At 36.5% G+C, this 14,764-nt stretch overlaps 1 protein-coding gene across 2 annotated transcripts in view; it reads left to right on the forward strand.

The window, feature by feature from the left end:
- Positions 1 to 14,764, forward strand: part of DCC (DCC netrin 1 receptor) — a 1,229,995-nt gene that overhangs the window by 1,199,218 nt on the left and 16,013 nt on the right. The gene's annotated exons all lie outside the window — the stretch shown is intronic.

The following is a 14,764-nucleotide window of genomic DNA, read 5'->3' on the forward strand; positions in this document are numbered from 1 at the left end:
GGAAAGTTGAATGGCAGGCAGGAGAACCAGAACCCCAGACTCCCATGCAGAGCTATGCTTACTACTTCAACCGCCATCCAACTGGGCTGAACCAAAGCTTCATTGTGTTTTTTCAAGGAATTGAGGGAAAGAAAGACAGAGATAGAAACAGAAACAGACATAAGAAAACAAATAAAAAGGGAGGAAGAGATAATACTCTACAGGTAGAATGAATCATGATATAGGTCAATAGATACATAGATACATACAAAATTATATATATATGTATATACATGTATATACATATTATATATATGTATATATATACACATACACACACATATATATATAGTGCCTTAAATCATTTGGAACATTAGAATAATTCAAAACAACCTCAGTATTTTCAGCATGAGATAGGGAATTTGCAGTTGGATACCACCAATCTATAGTGTGCAAATATATATGTGAATAAATTTCTGCTATTCAGGTCCATGCCTATAATGATTCTACCTTGCATTAGTACATAGTCACATGACTATAAATCTAGAAAAATAGGATTGCCTGTGAACTATATTTATTGTCTTTAATATTAAGAATACATCTGGCTTCTGGCATCACATTATTTTTGTACATCCCTTCTGAGGTTCTCAAAATTCACATGGTAGGTAGAACGGATTCTCTTCTTGCAGCCCCTAGGAGGCAGGGTGTAGTCCAAAGTGATGGTAGGTTCCATTGCGTGGAATGTACACTGCAGGACAAGGTCTTCTGTGAATTATAGGCTCAGTGCAGGTCATGACTTCATTCCATAGCAGATATCCCTTCTAACCCAAGAAGACTTGGACTTAAAGCAAATCTATATTGCCCAAGCCCTTTTCTCCATCTGCTGACATACACACTCCCCATACACATTGTGGGGAGGATCTGCTAATTATTATTGTCCCCAAATTCTGAAGGTCTTTGGTAATTGAAACATTTCAAAGTAAGATAATTCATCTAATGAAATTTCTGTCTCAAGAGTATTCTACTTGATGATTTCTGGCTGCATTCATTTCTACCTATAATACCAAACTTGGAGAAGAACTTGAATGAGACAGGTTTGTGTCTAGGATAGGTGGCAAGTCAATTACAATTTAATAAGAACTAACCTTTAATAAATATTTATCGAAAGTACTTATATAATAGGCATACTTTTGAAGGCTTATAATATCCTCAAAACAACTTTGCAAGGTAGTTGCTAGTCTTAATCCCATTTTTTGAATAAGGAAACTGAGACACAGATAATTAAGTAGCTTATTTAAGTCCACAAAGCTGGTAAGTAATGTATCTTCCCACTCTTTTTGACTTTAGAAAGCTTGAGTTCTCAAATTTTAGGAATTCATTTGTGCCTCTCAGTTTATGTCCAATTTATTTCATGATAAAAACAGAAAAAATAAATTAAATCATTTCAAAATTAATAAAAATAACAAAAGCAGAAACATCTACAATAGTTATGAGTAGAGGAATAATACCATTTCCTCACAAGCCTCCCACACTCAAGTTTTCATGAGGAAAGGTTATCTATTCTCTACTAAAGATGACTGATTTTGTAATATCACAAAACTCAAGTGCTATAGCCCTTTACCTAGTCTCTCTCCTCGGAGGTTGTGTTACTCAACTTTCCACCACTATAACAAATACAGCTTATAAAAGGTTTAATTTGGTTTACAGTTTTGGAGTTCTAGACCATGATCGCTCGGGCCTGCGGCGATGTACCACCTTATAGAGGGAACGCATGGTACTGCAAATCATTCACTTGCTTGTTAGGAAGCCACAGGGAGAGTAAAGGAAGGGACTGGGGTCCCCTTGAGGGCATGCCCCCAATGACCTTAAGACCTCCCACTAGGCCCCACTCCTTAGAAGTTGTGCCAACTCCCATTTTCACCATCCTGGGGACCAAGCCTCTAACACAGGCACCTTTGTGGGAGATTCAGGATTCAAATGGTAACAGAAGAAAAGTTGTTGCCATTGTTGTTTTGAGTAACTATATTATGTAGAGGAAAAAGCTGCCAACATGTATCCCATTTGTTTACAATAAAAATAAGTTAAAAAAAAAAAAAAGCAAAAAGCTGAAAATGGCATTCTGAAGTCTATTTTAAATGAAAGATTTTATAGTAGCAGTGCTCTTTGGAATACAATTTTTGGAAACCAACCTATACTCTTGGAGTTCTATGATAGCAAAATGATCAAAAATAACTTTAATTTTTAGAAAGAACATCTGTGATAGAATAAAAAACTGACATTTTTTCCAGTAGATATTATTTTCTCCTAGTTGCAATAATTCCAAGGATGCCTTAAACAAAATCTGACACAAGATAGCACAGACAAATGGATTTTATCCTTAAAGGAAGCAGAGTCAAGTGTACTGTCTCTATCTATTCCATAAAATACTAAACATATCTGAAGAACTATTCTATGATCTAATACTATGCATGCAAAAATCTCATTTTCTTTTATACTTTTCCATTTTATACTTATAAGCCTTCTTTTGTGTGACTATTGTTCTTGTTTTTATTTGAACTATTTCTTACACAAGCATCTCTTTTTTCATTTTTTCTAGTGTCTCCAACTTGAGATCTTACTTTAGTTTAATTTAATTTAATTTTTTTTTTCAGTTTCCCTTTAAATACTGCCCTCCCCCACTCGACATGAGGCAGGCTGCACAATCACTTTGGAATTATTAAATGCCTTTTCCCTTTTATGTTTCTCTTTCATTGTCTCCCTGTGATTCTTGTTCATTTCATAATGCCTTACCTCATGATTTTCAAATAAGTCTCCCTACATTGCTCCTGACACATGGTAAATAGTATGCTTTTAAAAGGGGCTGATGTTTACTTATTCTAATAGAAAAAGAAAATTAGCAGACTGACAAATGTATTAGTAGTGACATTAACTACATGCTTCTTAGCCTAAAAGATGAAATACTTAGAGCTTTCAACAAATTTTAATTCTAAGAAAATCATTACTTTAGTCAAACTGATGGATGAAGTAAAGTCATTCTCTTGTCAGCTTTAAAAAGAAAATACCTCAAATAATTTTACTCTGGATTTCACAATAAAGGACTGCGTAATTAGTAATGAATTTATCTTTACTTACTGCAAGTAATTACTTTAGAATATGGTAATGTGAGGCATTGCTCTGATTTTTAAAGATCATGCTAAATGAGAAGTTCCTTCTGCTTTGAAGGTTTTGAGATTAGGATCAATGAGGTTCTTCCTTAAATTCCGGTGTGTGGTTCATTCCTGTCGGTGGTGTTAAGGGTCTGGGTGTCAGTGTGCTTCCCACTGAGGCTCACAGAGCTGCATGCAGCAACCTTGTGTGAGGCATGGGCAACACACGCTCTGCAGTAGCAAGTTCCCTGGGATTGCACAGCATCTTGCACTATCACTATAGAAGCTGGCAATTACAAAGTCATTCTGTTGTCATAACGACTGGAATTCTGCCTACCTGCAAAGAGATTCATTCCTTCACTTTTTTCGACTTCCACCTGCTGAGCTGGAAATTTAGCTTACTGGACTCCAGGGTATTTATAGCGTTTCTTACAATCTCATCATCATCTCGCAATGATGTTTTCTTAATGCTTTATCGATGGATGTGACCTACTGTGCAGTCTTTACACATTTCATGGAGGCTGCAATTGCTATACTTTGCAAATCACAATTGTGGACATTGAAGTGATTTGGCCTAGTCCTCTTTCATGTTAAATAGAAAATGTTAGATGGAGTTTTGGACATATTGTATTCTAGATCAGACATAAATTATACAAGGGGCCAAGTTAGGGGGTGTGTGTGTGCGAGTGTGTGTTCCTTCACTAGTGCAAATTCCTTTTAGCTGTGAAATGATCAGCTGCACATTAAATGAACTTGGATTAGGCAGTCATTCGTCTTCTGGAGTTGTAATTCTAAAGGGAAAGAAAATAGGACCTCTTAAATAGTGACTTCTATCACAGTACTCTTTTACATTATTAGCTTCCCGGAACTCTTGTGTCTTTGTAAGTCTAAGTAAGTGTTATATTGTCCTCCATTTACACATTACATTTCTGCACATATATATTTATAAAAGTGAAAAGGAAAAAAAAAAAAAAAAAACCAGAGCATTCTGATCTTTTCAGTCTTTGAGGGATCAATATGTCAGTGGACATGACAAGACCAAAACTCACTTCATTGTACTGAGAAATTGAGTTTGATTTTCCCCCTGCAAATTGTGGCATGTGCTTCAATTTGTCTGAGGATTAAGGACAAGGCGGAGGTGGAGGTGGCTGACAGTGGACAGAAAAGGCGTTTGATTTATATTTCGTGGCGGTTGGGAAATCATGTATTCCTGCGGTAACCTGATCTTTCTGGCAGGCCTTATTTTAGTAAATACGTTATCACACAAAACTGCCAATAAATTACTATGATACATTAATACAATTGCTTTCCCTGAGCTCCTCATAGGCCACCACTTGAGTTGTTCATCAGAATTACCACAAGAGTGTTCCATTCTGCTAAAATCAGTCACAGGCAGAGGTCATGGGAGATCAGACATCCTTTAGCAGGTGACAGAAGATGGTCATTTTTAAGATCAGTGGAAGAGAATAAATCATTGGTATTGCTAAGTAGGAGAGAGATGTGTTGATCTGGTGTTATTGGAGCCAATACTTCCAATCAATTCTACCGTGGAAAATTACACCCCTTCCTGTTACATAAATTTCATCTCATGTAGAAATTCATCTGTATCTTTTTATGGATATCGCCTTGAAATTGTCCTGTCCAGTAACAGATTTTTTTTTTTAAAAAAACAGATGAAATTTGATTTGATTTAGTCTGGCCATTGTAAATTATCCCTTGATAAAATGTAGTTAAGAAAAATTTGTCCTAGATATCACTAGTATTTGTGATTCTGGAACCTACTTGGTGTTTATTAGAGGAAATACTAATTTCCTCTAGAATGGTGTTCTAGTAATAAATGAGACAGCTCTGTTAATTGTCTCAAAGAGCAGAAATGATTTCTGGAGATTGTATGAGTAATCCAAGTGACTGATTCCTCTTTTCTGGACAAGAAAGCTGAGGTTTAAAAGGCTAAGCAGTCTGCCCAAGGTCAACAGTCAGGTTTTTAAAGGTCAGAGAAATATAAAATTAAAGAGAAATTTAGTATTTTATTTTGCTTTTTAGTTATGTTAATAGTTGTTCTTAATGTTGAATTTTCTCCTATAAAGGGTCTTCTATGTTGATCCTAAATATTAAATATCCCCAAGGAAAAATTATAGCAGGTAGGTTGTCATTCAAATTAGCGTTTGAGTAAATGTTTTATCCCTTTGTGTTGGCACTAAATAGAAGAAAGAGGTTGCAGCCAGAGTAGCAAATAGCCAGAGAACCCTGGAATAGCTGCCATCTGTCTTAACCTCACCTGTCCAACCTGCTGGCCATCCCTCCACAGGAAGGCAGGAAGCCAGGGGCTGACATCTGTTGCTTTCAGCACCACTAATGGCCAAGACTTTGGACTCCAACAAGGAAAATAGAGATGAACAGAAGGAAGAGTAAAATAAAATTAAATGTTGAGGCACATGACAGCAGTTCTATAAGGGCAAAAAATTAATGACTAGTATTTTTCAGAATTGCAAAATCCTGTTGGTGGAGGGAGGAAATGAATGACCAGGGTTAAAATTTGAGCCCTTTTGATCAAAAGTTTGTCTAATTTTAAAAGTAAGAAAAAATATTTCATAGGGAATGGTTAGATCCTAGTTAAAAGTGAAGTTGATTAGCAACCTAATACAATTAAACTACAGGATTAGGATTAAAATATCACTTTGCCATCCAGATAATCACAAAAGAAAATGAAAAATAGTCTATTTTCAGAACTTTGTGACTTAATATTACACATAATTTAAAACATAAGTTCAGAAGAAGGTCTTGGGATTTTACTAGAAAAGTGAGTAGCTTTATAAATGATAGATTGAAGGGTGAAGGAAAGGATGAGCCATAAGTTGTTTCCAAAGCAGAAAATATTCCTTTCACATTTTTTATGAACTTGGTAGTCTACATGGTTAACTACTGACATATAGATTTTGTTGTTATTTGTAAATTATCTTGGAAATCAAAGTGTCTTTTGAAACATTAGCTTAGGTGGAATGAATAAAATCAATCCCTTTGCATTTTATCACCATTTATAGTTCATAAAGGACCTTGCCAAGTAAATTCATATCTACCTGAGAAGTAACTGTAATCACCATTACTGATACAGAGGTAGAATACCTTGTAACTTTTCCAGAATCTTGTGTCATTTTTCTTAGACCCTTCATCCAAACTCTTATATATAATGTACACAGAAATGCTTGTCAGGTTGATCAAAAATACAATACCGAAGGTGAGAGCCAGAATTTGAATTCATTTCTTCAGTTTCAATTCTAATGATGATTTCAGGTGAAGCAAAGCAATTTGAAAGTGAGTAGAAGGATTAGATATTGATGGTAAAGGCAGATAAGATGAAATGACTTTCAACTTCATGACCATTTGATGACAAAATGCTAAATGATCTGAACTACAAATTACATTGTCTGCTAAAGCTGAATTAAATTGCCTGAAGTGAAAAAGACAATTCAAAGCCACTGCCCTTGGAAATTCAGTAGTTTACCTTCATGAATATAAGTAGACATGCATTTGCATCCACAGAGTATAAAGGAGAAGAATAGCAGATGTTGTATTTATAAAAGATGGGGTGCAGGTCAGTGGACATCAGTGATCCTGAGATCTAGTCTCTCTGTTATGCCAACTAAGGAATTGATTTTTCACCTCTGAATCCTACCTTTGTCATCTGTAAAGTCAATGGTCCTCCCTAAGCAAAGGGAGCATATGAAATTCTACTACTTTAACTCCTACAGAAGTAAGGGTGGATATTGTCCTTGTGTTATTTCTTTGCTTTTTGAAAGAGCATGAGTAAAGGAAGGTTTTTAGTTTGAATAAAGATTCTAAGCTTCATGGTGTGCATTCCAAGTATTTTAAGCAGTTAACAGTTCTACTAGTTTACAGCTCATCCAATGAATAACAGGTTCCAGAGCTTTCTTTGGGAGCAGGGGGAAATTTTGAAACAAAAAAATCATGTTCAAATAAACCTCTTATTCATGGAATATTGAAAATATGCTCTGAAGACTTAACATACTAAAAACAAAAGTCTTTGTGATATAAAAATAAACTGGGAGTTTAACCGTCAGCAAACTATTCCTAGAGGTATGACCTGTAATATCTCAAATATTATGTAAAAGACATTGACAACTCCTACTTTTAAAATTTATAACTTTTATCTTACTGGCAAAACTTCCAAAGAATGCATGGACAATGTTAAACATCTGTTGTATTTCTGAGCTTTGACTTTTATCTCAGGCTTGCAGGAGGATTGATGTTCTTATTGTTAGAATCTCCTTATTTACCAGAATGTCAAGGCTCTCAAAGGAGAGTCCCTTTATCCTTTGCAACAAAAGAGATTCTAGTAATTTTTTGATTTTGTGTTAATAAAAGTTATAAGTAAACCCAACTGATTTCAAAATGAGGGGGCATATTAGGACACAATTGCCTGTGTAGGCTCAGATGAATAAAGGAATTGCAATGACAGTTCTTTTCCAAATTTCCCTTCTTAACTAGCTTTCTTTTGCATTTCCCATTCTTCTGCCCAGTAACTTGTATGCACTTTTCTACTTTTGTGACCATCTGAGTCATGGTTTTCTAATACAGACTGCGTTGTTCAAACCAAAATACAGTGTTAACCCTAGGATGTTTTTAAAGTCAGAGATTGTTAATTTAACCTTCAGTTCTGGTTGGTGTTGCTTTAAAAATTATAGTTATCTGTTGATTCTTTCTTTGACTCAGTTAATAGAAACAGGCTACTTGGTGCACAAGGTCTGAGCTGATACCTGCTGGCCTGAGCTGATACCTACCTCTGTTTTGGACTCAAAGAAGGACAGTAGGGTCACCTGAGAGTGATGAGAGTTGATCCAGTCTTGCAGGCCTCTTCTCTGACAGGTGCAAAGTATAACTGAAAGTGTTTACTGAAGGAAAATAATTAAACTCCACTAAGACCAGTGCCCCTGCTGATTGCCTGGGTTACCCTTGAATAAGTCATTTAACCTCTTTATGCTTCAATTTTCCACAACTGTAAGGGGAAAATAAAAGCTAACCTACAAATGGTTTGTTGCATGATTTTAAGGAATCCAAGCATATAAACATGAATTATGCTCATTGAAAGTGTTAGCGCTGAGTCCAGGAGCTTCTGATTTGATATAACCTTGGAGACCAAAACACCTTGTAAACATACGTGGCCCACTGAAGTTTCCAACATTTTTTTCTAAGCAGCAGTGGGATCATGTGGAAGGAGGTTTAAAAGTACATTTTAATGACTTGCTGGCTGGTGAAATGAGATCTAAATCATGTATGCTGTTTCACCACAAGGATATGGAAGAGAAGAGGGTAGTCAGTAAAATGGACCCCTTCACAGAAGACCCAGTGATGACTAGACTAACTCAGAGCAGCATCTCAGAGTTGCCCAAAGTCTAGAGATCCCTAAGTCGAGAGAGAGGGTAGCATCATCTATTTCAGCAGGGCTTGTTCTCAAATCCTAAATCCACCCACCAGGAAGGAAGCTGACCTTCTCCCAACTTCTTTAAATGACCCCACTGCAGTACAGTAGTACAGGCCCACACAGATGTTATGTCGAGCAGGTCTACAGGTTTGGCAATAACTGCCGGGCTTCCTCTTCCCTATAAACCCCACATCTCCCAAACTGATCCTCACAGTGATGCATGTTACATTGAAGCTCATGGAATTTCCTAGATACCAGCTCTAACTTTTGCCTTCGTCATTCCCTATACTAATAGTCCAGAATGAGAATACCAAGGCAAAGAGGACAGAGGAGTGAGGAGCAGAAGTAAGCAACTGAAAGTGGGAAAAAGGATTTTCTCATATGCAGAACATTACTGACACTTTGCCTTCTCATTTACAAATAATAGATTTTGTTTTATTAGGAGTATTACAGTATGTGTCATCTCCAAAATTGATTTGAGATATAATTTTTAGTTCTAAACTCCCTGTGGACATGGCTATTCAAAGCAGTGAGTCTTAAATTTTACCTGTCTGGGAATCATCTGCAGGTCTTATTAAAATGCAGTTTCTAATTCAGTGAACCTGGAGTAGAGCCTGAGATTTTGAATTCCTGAATTCATCTAGAAGATTCTAGATGATATGGAGGCTTCCCCTCTTCAGGTCACAGTTGGAAGCCATTAGTTTTAGAACAGATCATGTGCTCCTAACCAGGGGTTCTTGGAGGAACTTGTGTGTTTGGTAACTTGCTTGAAATCAAATAAGTACTTATGTGTGTGTGTGTGTATGTGTGTGCTTGTGCACGCACAAGCACACACATATTTATAGATGTACAACTTTTTATTCCTAGCAAGTAGGTTTGTAGCTTTCCTTAGATTCTAGATTATTCATCATGTACAACAGGGTAAGAACCACTTGACCTTTCTTTTTGACATCACCCTTTATTTAGGCTCAGTTGTGGAACATCAAAACCAGAGATTGTTTTTTTTTTTCATTTTGCTCTTTTGATTTTCAAGACTAGTTCAAAAAAAGTTTTATCTAAGGCCAAGATCTGAGCACTTTTGCCCCTGCTCAAGTCACATTCTGCAAAATTTAAGCATTCATGTTCATAGAAACACCTGAGGCCTCCATGCACATTCTTCAATGCCTGATGAAGGCATTAGATTAGTATTTATAAATGTGTACAAAGAGGTCCCACTTCTAAAACTTTGAATTTTTTGCCTCAATGAAGATTGATAGTTAAGATCTCCAACTCTCTATGGTAAGTTTTCTCCAAAATTCAAGCTCTTATGGGGACCTGGAATATGTTAGCTGTCATTTCTGGGGGTTCACCATACCCTTGGCTTCTCACATTCCCATGAGACAGTGGAGGGCACCTCCCTCAGAGGTTAAATGATTTGCACATGCAATTTGCAAAAGAATGACTTGCCATTCAATGAAAATTTCAGATCAGCCTGTGTCAAGGTGAAAAGCTTATGCAATCTGCAAAATAAACAGTATTTTTTTTTTCTGGTGGTAGTAAGGTAGTTACAAAAGTGGTAACATAAATCACAGGAAGTGGGAGGTAATTAGAAGAAATGTTTACTTGAGCAGTCAGGAAGTTAAATTGTAAGATATAATTTCCTATAAGATTTTTTCATAAATCATGATTGGATATAAAATATGTCTAAGGAGCAAATATGTTTTTGAGGAGGCTGGTGGCAGAAAGGGGCTAAGAGAAAACAGAGCTCTGAAAGAAGAAGAACTTAATAAATTGTCCAATACAAGTTTGGACAATCAAAACCTGCTTTCCTTCTTCCTGCTCTTTTCCCTCGCTCTCCCTCCTTTCCCTTCTCCCTCCTTCTGTCACTGGACCTACCTTCTATTAAAAGTCCCCTATTTACAGGCTCAGAGCTTCTGAATTTAAATCGCAGCAAGTACTATACAAATAGTGGCTACCAATACCCAAAGTATTCGAGTTTTTAAAATTCCAGATCAGAGAGGGGAACCCTGTAGTGTATTACAGTTACAACAAGGGAAGTGCTTTACAATAAATTTCCATTAACCTCTTGATGTTTTTATTGTCTGAGAATTTTCTAGCGTTCCCCTTAAGTTCCTGGGTTCCATGGATCAGGCAGAACCAAGTTTTTGGAAACTGACTTGGAGCCCCTCCTGTCAGGTCCATCCCCAGAACTCCTTCTCCTCTACCTCCAAGCATCTACTGTCTTCCAGGTGCCATACAAACAGCGTCTTTTCTTACTCTTTCCTGTCTCAAAGCTCAGATTTTGTTTATTTATTCCACATATAGTACCTAAAGAAATATTTCACACTTATGTGACTTACCTTCCAAAACTAACATTTAAAATCATGTAAATATAGATTTCTTTTCTTTTTTCGGCACAGGGGATTGAACCCAGGGCTCCACACATGCTAGGCAAGTGTTCTACCACTGAGGGGCATCCTTAACCCTTTTTATTTTATTTTGAGACAGGGTCTCACTAGGATGCTCAGGGACTTGTGATCCCCCTGCCTCAGCCTCCAGAGTAGCTGAGATTGCAGTTTGTGCTAGCGCGCCACCTGGCTTCAGCATTTAATAGGACAACAAAGCCCCACTCCATACTCAAGAAAAATGAATTCTAACCATGTCAATGAGATCTGCAAATTTTCTTATTGATAATTACCATTATTAGGCATATAACCATGAGTTTACTGTCTCATTTAATCTTCACAAAACATGAAAAGTATTATTTCTCCCAGTTTATTCACAAGGAGATTTTGAAGCAAAGAAAATTTAACAAATACATTTAATGGCACATTGTATTTAACTGTCAGGCAAAGGATTAGAACCTTGGGATTTCTGAAGCCAAGGCCTACTCTCCTGAACAGCTATGTTTAACACACACACATGGAGAAAATGATTATGTGAATAGTAATCTCAGAATTAATAAACATTAAGCCTGTATTTAGGCATCTCCCTTAACATGTAAATATATACACTGAAAACACTTTTTTCCCAAGGGTATTCTAATGTTCTCACTGGAATTTGTATAATAATACATGACACAATTCTCCAGCCTCTGCATTTACAAAAGAAAACATAACTCCTTTCTTTCTGTTTTCACTATTATTTGCATATCAATTTGTTTTTATTTTGTCACACTTTTGGGGGGTAGGACAGTTTCCAAATATATATTGATTATTCATTTCTTACATGCATTGGACCAACATATGCAATTGTAGAAAGTTTTATTTCTTATTGGTTGACTAACACAGCTATCTATATAGATGTCAAAAACCCAAAGATAATATAAGCTTATTTCTAAATCCCACACAAGATGGCCAACAGCTTATTTTTCAGAACTAGCTTCCAATCATTTTAAGAATATGAAATATTCAAAAACTCCATGTGGCTGTACATGTTGAATATTGAAGAGTTTATGAAACATTGCATAGAAGCATATTTCCTCATAAATAATTTCCCATACATGGGCTTGAAGAGCGCTTCTCTTTGGCCTAGCATGACAAGGATTAGTCAGAATGTTTCACTGATATTAAGTTTCACTGCCAAATGGAGAAGGATAAAATTGCAATTAACAAGTATGTTTAGAGAATGGACAGTTCTGAGGACCCCACATTTCTATAAGCTCAGGGTAAATATAAATAATTTCATACTACAGAAATATTTAACCAATGACCCACCAATTCCATTTTGGTTATGAAGACTTGGAAGAATGTCACTTTGCCCATGCTATGTCTTTAAGTTCCACATTTAAAGCAGTTCATGTTGCTTTATATGGCAAGAACCCAGAGTACTGAGGAATTAAAAAACACTTCAGAGGTTACAGTTACTAAGGACAAGGACAGGGTAGAAGCCTAGTTCTGCTTGCCTCTGAATATTAACTCCTTTTTCAGGTGAGTGGAAAGTCACCTAAGTCTATGAAGATGGAGGAACAGCATTTGTAAAGGCCCAGAGGTAGGACAGTATGAGATATTTTCAGAGTTTGGGGTAGGCAAAGGCAGCCTTGCTGGAAAGGATGATCTCTAGGGCAGAGATGACATGACCAGCTGGAAGGAAACTGAGTATGGCAGGTAAAAATGAAGCTGTTATTAAGGAGGATCAAATGGCAAACCAAGGCTGAGACAGAGAGTCTCTGATGGAGGTTAAGGGCAGAAGGAACAGAACAGAAGAGGCAGTTGCAAGAGGTGCCTTCAAAAGAAGAAACTGGTAACGGAGTGAATGAGAGAGAAGGAGAGGTTCAAGGTGGCTGTTCCTTTACTTCTGATTCTTCGGGAATGTGGTTGTAAATAATCAAGTAGAGTGAAGTGAACTGAGAAGTTACTCTATGAAAGGAATGGGAACGTAGGAGAGGGAAGACTGCATTTTGAGCATGAAGAGGTAGTGGAGCACCCAGGTGGGAATGTGGAGTATTTAAGGTGGCTGCATTCAAGGGAGGTCTCACAGCTGCAGTAGCCTCTTGGGAACTCATTCTCAGTGAGAAAGAGTTTCAACCTGCAGTAGATTGAATTAGATGGTAACTCCCAGGGAAAGAAATGGAAGGAGAAAGTGAAGTTCCAAAACTGAGTTAGCTAGAAGCACATTTTGTGTATAAGAGACCCCAGGGATAGGAGAACTGTGAGAGTATAATTTTCCAGAAGCCAAAAAAGGAGTACTTGAAGGAACAGGAGCTATAAATACTATAGCCCCTTTGTTCAAAAATGCCAACATTTTGGTTTCGCCTTCTGAAGTATGATTAAATGAAACTATCAGCTGCGCAGAAAAAAAAACTGTACAGCAAACTCTCATGTATGCACTACCTCTATTCCAACCATGTTTTCATATTTCAGTATTTTACATATCCGTTCATCTATCCATGGATCTTATTCTTTAATGCTGTTCTAGGGAAGCTGCACAATCAGTTCCCTTTTCCCCTGAACACTTTCAACAAGCATACAAAGATCCCTTTGCCCTTGGAGTCTAGGTTTACTTAGTTGCATCATTTTAAAAACTCCAATAATTGAACAAAATCAGTTATAAGAAGCCAACTGATTTCCTAAGTATTATTGTGGATTGTAGAAGTGAGGAAAGAGAATACAATCAAATTCCATAGAGAAGTATATAGGGCCGATATTTAGCAGACTCCACCGGTAGGAGAATATTTGTGACTTTCATAGTCTACTGTGTCCTTCCATAGTCTAGTGAGGACAGAAGCTGAGAGTGCTGTGAATAGATAAACAGGCCACATGCAAGTATAGACCAGCCCCAAAGGACAGGGAAGAAGTTTCTCAAGGCACAAAAATTGTAAGACTCATGTGAGTTGTTTTCTCTGTTGGGACAAGAATGGAGATGGTATTTAATTTGCAGTTGAAAATATTTTTAAAAAAACCTAACCCCACCTCATTGTCTAAAACACTGTCTTTGAGCATTTCTGTCTTGAAAATATTACTCGTGCTGTGTTTTGGTCCTTCTATGAAGTACATATAAAAGTTGGAAGCAATTGAGTTGAATTGGCAGTATACTAACAACACAATGTAATCTGGAAATTATATTCTTGGCTGTGGTCATGGTATCCATTAGCATCTGTGTGTGTGAGGGTGCGTGCATGCTTTGATGGATTCTATTAAAAATGAAACCAGATTAACATCAATTATTTCAGGACATTAAGAAATCAGCTTCTGGGTAATCAAGGTTTTATTATAAAAATAGAACCCTTCATAACAATCCACTAGTCTTTAGAATAGAAAATATTTCTAATATTCACAAAATAATTTCATTTTTTGAAAGTGAATATTATCTTCAACTTCATATGCAAAATTTAGTAGAAATGAAATCTGCATACTCATGTGGATGATTTTGGATTATGATGGCATTCTACAAAGAGTAAATAATTACAAGAGCTATGGGAAATTGTTTCTACATTGTTTCTGATTCTTAAAAACATTTTCTTTATCTAATATGAAAACTAGTGCAATGTCACTACTTTTTCTTGGTGAATTGAGAATGTGTTTTCTCCAAAGTTTTATCACCACAGATCGGCAAAAATTAGACAATAATGTAGGGGTTTTAAGCCCTATTTTTCATGAAAAATAGAATTGACAATTTTCCTAACAGAGCACAAAATATTCAAATCACACTAACTATAGATAATGAATTCAAATTGGTTGTTTTTCATTGCAAATAAGGTAGAAAAAGTTAAAAAGAAAAT

The sequence above is a fragment of the Sciurus vulgaris genome (genome assembly GCF_902686455.1).
Source record: "Sciurus vulgaris genome assembly, chromosome: 13".
Taxonomy (NCBI): Eukaryota; Metazoa; Chordata; class Mammalia; order Rodentia; family Sciuridae; genus Sciurus; species Sciurus vulgaris.